At 37.8% G+C, this 6,638-nt stretch overlaps 1 long non-coding RNA gene across 3 annotated transcripts in view; it reads left to right on the forward strand.

Moving 5' to 3' along the window:
• The window catches only part of LOC128851840 (uncharacterized), a 31,196-nt gene extending 25,288 nt beyond the window's left edge, over positions 1 to 5,908 (forward strand). For all 3 annotated transcript variants that reach the window (XR_008449346.1, XR_008449345.1, XR_008449344.1), the window contains 2 exons: positions 1,190 to 1,342; positions 5,093 to 5,908. This is a non-coding gene — a long non-coding RNA (uncharacterized LOC128851840). The remainder of the gene's footprint in view (positions 1 to 1,189; positions 1,343 to 5,092) is intronic.
• The last annotated feature ends 730 nt before the right edge of the window (positions 5,909 to 6,638 follow it).

Raw genomic sequence — 6,638 nt, forward strand, 5'->3', positions numbered from 1 at the left:
GTGCAAAGCTGTGTGGAGGTAAAGGTAAGAAAGAAACTTTTAAGAGAAATATTTCATGCTTTGAAATTTACTAATTTTTTCTGGTTTGCAAAATGGTCAACATCCCCCTTTTCATGGTTTCCTTCAGTTTTCTGCTCACTATCAGGGCCAGGGTCACTTGGGGGGGGGTGGTCACCAGACAGTGCCTATCCAACCACCTCAGCCAGGTGCAGCCTATCGATGGGCCTGGCTCAGGGGACCTGTGGCCAGGCCGGATAAGGCTGTGGAAATTTGGAGAGGCATCAGTAGGGCAGGGGCTCATAGCCAAGGAGGCCTGAAACTGGGTCCTGAGCAGTGGGCAGGGTGGGGGAAGCTCCAGAATATGGACAGGGACAACAAGGGCTGGAAGTGCACTCAGAAGTCCTCAAAATTAACAGCTTTATCTACAGTAATCATTAAGAAATTCCAGGCTGCGAGCTTCAGAAAAGGAAGAAGCAGAGGGTCACAAGTAGGTTGGAACTAAAACATGCTGTGGGTCTCCTTACACGTGAGCTGAATTGAAGTTTCCACTAGTGTGGCTTATCTGAGGAAATGCATTCACACAATCTTGAAATTCTTAAAATATTGTAAGGAGCTTAACATTACCCTTGTTGGTTTTTTTTCTTCTTTAGAATTAGGTATAAGGAAGTTATAATGTAGGCAGATATTGGTGTTTGTGGAAGCCCTCTGAAAGGCTCCTTATCCTTAGGCTAAATCCTGCTGTTTATAGACGGATACACCAGCAAAACTTTACACCAGTGCCTGTGAGCTGCTATTGTTAAGGCTACCTCTGCTCTGACTGGTGAATCTACGTAAGTTAACCTGGTGTAGGACAATGTGCATGACCATGCACCTTCTCATCAATTCTCGACCCCACAGCGTCTCTGTATAACTCGGATTGTCCATGTCCCTCTTCTTTCTTTTCCACAACAGAAGGTAATTTTTAGATCCATGTGTGATGCCACTGTGCTTGGGGTTGCTGCCTGCTCAGAGTGGAACTGGTGTCATTGGGTTAACTGAATAGATTGATTCTAAAGTAAATGTGTACATTTCTTTGAGTGGAGGGAATGTTAGATGATTTTATTATATATGTTAAAGGAGGAGGGATGAATGTAGGGGTAGAGTTATGTTATTGTTGGATGAGTTTTATTTTCTTCTTTTTTATCCCTAGCTGGAAAGGAATGGAAAAGGACAAACAAAGAAGAAAGGATGGAGGGTTCTTACATGCCCACCCAGCTGGAAGATGAAAAAGAGAAAGCAAAGAGTAAGTATTAGGCTATAAGTTTCTTCTCTGCTTTTTCTCACAGAAAAGGAGCCAGATGAGGTAATGTGAAAAGCAGCAGCACCAACTAACCATAAAAGAAAAAGGCCTGGCTCTAGCTTGACCTGAAAAATAATGACAGGTGATGTAGACACAGTTTAAGGCACAGAAACAGCAACATCCTGGAGGTCTAATGTGAATTACCACCATGGGGGGAATGACATAGGGGAACATACACAAATAAAGAGAATTAAGATTCTGTGGCTATAACAACTTTCTTGGAGTATGTCCAGCAGCCTCCTTGGGGCTGAGTAAGTTCAAACAGTAAACCTTGCTGTGCCTGGACAGGCCTAGCAGACTCCCAAGGGTACCTTGAATATGTAAGACATATAGGAAAAACAGAAGCAATGAACAGCTCATATAAAATCACAGTGACTGTCAAAACAAAATGTTAGTATCTCTTCTCGAGATATATTACTCTTATGAGATAGCAGTGGGCTGGTATCCCACTGTAGTTAACATACTCAGCTAATGCACTAAAGATCTAAGTTTAGATCCTTTTTCTGAATCAGACAAAGACAGATGTAGTGCCAGAGTTGGTCTAGATATCAATGTGAAGGCTAAGCATGTATTTATTGAGCTCCACAACGACTATCTTTCCTTTTAGAGTGGTTTCCCTATATAAGGGCTGTTTAAATATTCTGTGAGTCAGACAGTCATGCATGAGAATGATCTTTTGAGTTTTATCTGATACATCCACTAGAAAAGGCATTGATATCAGTTAGCTTTTTTTCAGTGACTGTCCAATTATCTATATGACATGAACTTGTTTTCTTTTCTCCACCTCAACATTCTTCAGCCTTAACACAGAATTGCAGGTAGTGTTACAGGTATTGTTATGGCTTTAGATGTCTTCAAACAAAGTGGAGAACCGAACTTATGTTTCGCAGACTTGTGGGAATGTTGGATACAACATATATTCAATGAATCCAACTTTCTTTACCTTGAGATTTCGTGCAAGACCCCAAGACCAAATATTTTATTTTCAGCTCAGATGTAACAATGCATTCAATACCAAATGGAAAAAAAAATGTACATCTCTCTGCATGATAAACAGTGCTTTTTGCTATGCTTAAGGGAAAAAAAATACGTGACAACTGATCTTTAAATAACAAATTATGGGCATTTAAAAATAGCGCACTGAATCTGAACAGCACATTTGTTTTTTACAGCATCTACAGGGAACAGCAGGGTGTGTAATTTTAAATGTGTGCAGGTGTGACTAATTAAAAAAACACATTTATGTGTCTTTGATTATAAAATCATTCTCAGAGCTACAAGTGATTCTAATCAGCTATACTGAGGAGTGATGGGACATTTATAAATAGCATATACAGAGCATTTGTGTAACCTCTGTGTAGTTTGAGTCTCTTTCTTAGAATGCACATGGCTGAATAATAATAATCCTATAACAATAGGCCTCACACATTTTCAGAACCTTCTTTTCCTCTCATTGTATTGAAGCCTTCAATATAACTATCCTTTCAATGTTAAATGGTTGTACAATAGCAATTTCCTTCTTCCAAACTCATCCAAACTATACTGACACTCCAAATGTCTTAATGGCACTTTAATTATAGCAAGCTAGCAGTTATTTATTGTATTGATAGACAAAAACACTCCTACATTGAATTAATTCCTGCATTTGCTTTTCTGTTCCTTTAAAAAGGAAAGGAAAAAAACCCAAACAAATCTATGACACAGTTTTATATAACTTTGGCTTATCCAGTTCAAAGCAAAATACCTCATTCACAAACTAAAGCCTCCTCACACGCAGTACACGGTACATCTGGCACTCACGTACAATCAACTTTTTGATAGCTCTTGAGCATTAATCTATGCCTTTCCTAAGTCCATCTTTTCTTCGTTCTCTTACTTCTTTAGTGAAGTGGTGACTTGCTGATCCATAAATGGGTTGTGCTTCCAATGTGTCTACACTTACCGGTTGTGTAGGTGACCTTACCTGTCCACTCACCACTCAGCTGTTTTATTAATGCACCGGTACTTGTACAGTTTCAAAAAAATAGGAGTTCCAGTGTCCCAACAACTTTATAGGTTGTCCATGTCTCAATGAACTAAGTTATCTCAACACACACAACTGAAATAACAGATAGAAATCCAAAAATGTAGAAGGAGAAAGGATCAAAATTACTCGTTTGAGATGTTTTGGGTATCTATACAAATAGAATTTAGAGCTCAGATTACCTAACCAGCATCTGGTTCCATCAGGACAGTGCTACAGTAGAAGATGCCTGTCTACACTCAATTCATTAATCATAAATCTTAAGGGTCAACAAGGTTTTCTGACATAGATTTATCAGGTGGGAGTTCATAAAACAGAAGGTGGTCAACAGGAAAAATAATTCGATAACTCACAAAAAGCAGGAAGTAGTCTGGTCCTTTTTCATATCTTAATTCATTGAATCACACTTTCCCTCTTCTTTATAGGATCTTTTTACTAAAGTGGTAAGAGTAGGCTTTGGTAAACTTTAAAAACAGGACAAGACATTTGTCGAAAAATTTGGCATCCATAAAAATTGTAGCCACTTTTCCAAACAGCTTTGGTAAAGAGACGTCAGATTGCCTGAAGATGCGAGATTAAACATGAAGGTTTTCATACATTCCCACACAAACTAAAAGATGAAAATCCTGCTACTGAACTGTTACTCCCGGGAAGTTTCACTCAAGAGTGTTAAAAACACAAGCCTAGCCCAAATGTAGATATTAATTTTGATTAAATACACACTAGAAATATATTTTTAAAAGAGAAGAAAGGTTAAAGGCTCTAAGCATGGGATAAAATTAAATGTTATCAAATCTGGCAGTAAATTAATTTAACTTGTTACCAAAACCATTTAAAAATGAGTTTTTGTATTACTCATTTGATAGCACATTAACAATCTGTGCTGTACTGTTACAACAGTGATGCTGATGTTTTCCTCATTTCACAAGACTACATAACTGTTATAAATAATATAACAATCTGACTATTCATCTGTGAGCTGTGAAAATAATTCTTGAGTCCCATTTGCATTAGCCCCACAAACACAAGCACAAAGCAGAGCAACAGGACTTAAGTAAGACATCCACATATTCAAAGTATTCCTTTAACTGTGTATGTTAAACTTCTTGGGTGATAAAGGGAGGAAGATAGGTTATGAGGAAAACTCTTAAAACCTACAATGACACATTTGAGCCCACAGTAACACATCTTCAACACATCAGAGTTTGGGATGTAGCTATGTGTTGTAAGTACCTGTCCCCTTAGTGTTGGGTGACAGTAGCCTACTTTCTTGAAGGGTGATCCAGCACTTTTGCCAACACACTCCCTCATCTCCTTTCCTGATTTCCTAAGTTTCCTGAGGAACTAACTACTTTGAAGCCACAGGTAAAATACTGAACCCTGAAATTCTTGCTCTGGCCCTACAATGTTCAGCTATATACAAATTCTCAGAGTTGTTTCACTGAAATCTATTTTTCTTATTTTTGAACACATAACAATGATTCTTACTTTTTATTCTTCTAATATAAGCAATTCTGCCTACATCGAGGTTCCTGAAGAAATTTACAGATTTCCAATAGATCATTATTGTGACAGAATGAGCATTGTCATTTACTTGAAGGCAGTGTGAAGGATTTTGATATTGTCAACAGTGAATTATAAGCTTCTTTAATATTGAATAAAATTACTGAAATAAAAATAGTGCTACTTTTCATTACAGAAGGAAAGTGTTCTCTATTGTCCTTATTTAGGTCAAGAAGAAAACAAGATATTTATGACGTCCATTTTAAAGTATTTTAAAAGAAATATGAATATCAAGACTGAAGTTCATCAAGATCTTGGTATAAAATACAATAGAAGATATTCAAGTGCAAGGTCCTCTACCTGGGTCACCGCAATCTCAAGCACAATTGCATACTGGGTGGAGAACGGTTTGAGAGTACCCCTGAGAAGAACGCTTTAGAGGTGCTTGTGGATGAGAAGTTCAATGTGAGCCAGCAACGTGCACTTGCAGCCCAGAAAGCCAAACGAATCCAAGGCTGCATCAAAAGTAGGATGATGTTAGACCAAATCCAGAGGAGGGCTATGAAGATGGTCAGAGGGCTGGAGCACCTCCTACATGAGGACAGGCTGAGAGAGTTGGGATTGTTCAGGCTGAAGAAGAGAAGGCTCTGGGGAGATCTTATAGCAGCATTCCAGCACCTGAAGGGCCTACAGGAAAGATCGGCAGGGGCTCTTTCTCAGACAGTGCAGTGGTAGGACAAGGAGTAGTGGTTTTAAGCTGAAAGAGGGTGCATTTAGATTAGCTATTAGGAAGCAATTTTTTACTGTGAAGGTGCCGAGGCACTGGAACAGGTTGCCCAGAGAAGTTGTGGATGCCGCACCCCTGGAGATGTTCAAGATCAGGCTGGACAGGGCCTTGAACAGCCTGTTCTAGTGGAAGGTGTTCTTGTCCGTGGCAGGAGGGTTGGAAATGGATGATCTTTAAGGTCTTTTCTGTCCCAAACCATTCTACGATTCAATGTTTGTGACAAAAGTTCTTGTATCAGAATGACCTTTTACAGTAATGTGAGAAATAAAATTTGTATATCTTTACATGTACTTCAGTAACAGTGCTGTTTAAGTTAAGGTCTTCTTAAATTTGATTTTTTTTTCTTTTTTTTTTGTGCAACCCCTAGGAAATACAGAGCATTTCTTAATAATTTTATGAAAGTACTGTAGAAAAGATGGTAGTTATTTCTCACATTTTCCCCTAAATTTCAAATAACTAATTTAAAAGTAGTTTATGAAATATTTTATAAAATGTAGGTGTTAAAGCACCCGGTATTTGAACAAAGATGGCAGTTATATCACAGGATTTTACCGAGAGAGATAACGTTTTCTCACGAATATATCTTGAAGAAAAATTGGTACTGTCTGAATTTCTTAAAGGAAAATTTTCCTTGAAATTTTACTTGATTTTTAACCTCTGACCTATCAAACAGAATTTAAACACCAAAAATATCTCTTTTGGATAGGTAGGTAGCATAATTCTAGAGAAAGTAAGTGGAGAAAAAAAAAGATTAAAATGGAGGATGTGGAATTCTAAAAATAAAGTTGGGGGGGTTGGTTTTTTGTTTTGCCAGTAACAGGAAAAAAAAAAAAAACCACCCTGGTTTTGTTTATATTTTCTAATGTTTTTGCAGTTTTATTGCTTTAACATGTGAAAAATAGTTGGTGATTTTCAGGCTGGTTTAGTTTGACTCTCTGTTGAGTTGATTTGTGTAGATGAGGAAACACTAGACTAAGGAAAATGTT

This window comes from Cuculus canorus, chromosome 3 (genome assembly GCF_017976375.1).
Source record: "Cuculus canorus isolate bCucCan1 chromosome 3, bCucCan1.pri, whole genome shotgun sequence".
In the NCBI taxonomy this organism is placed as follows: Eukaryota; Metazoa; Chordata; class Aves; order Cuculiformes; family Cuculidae; genus Cuculus; species Cuculus canorus.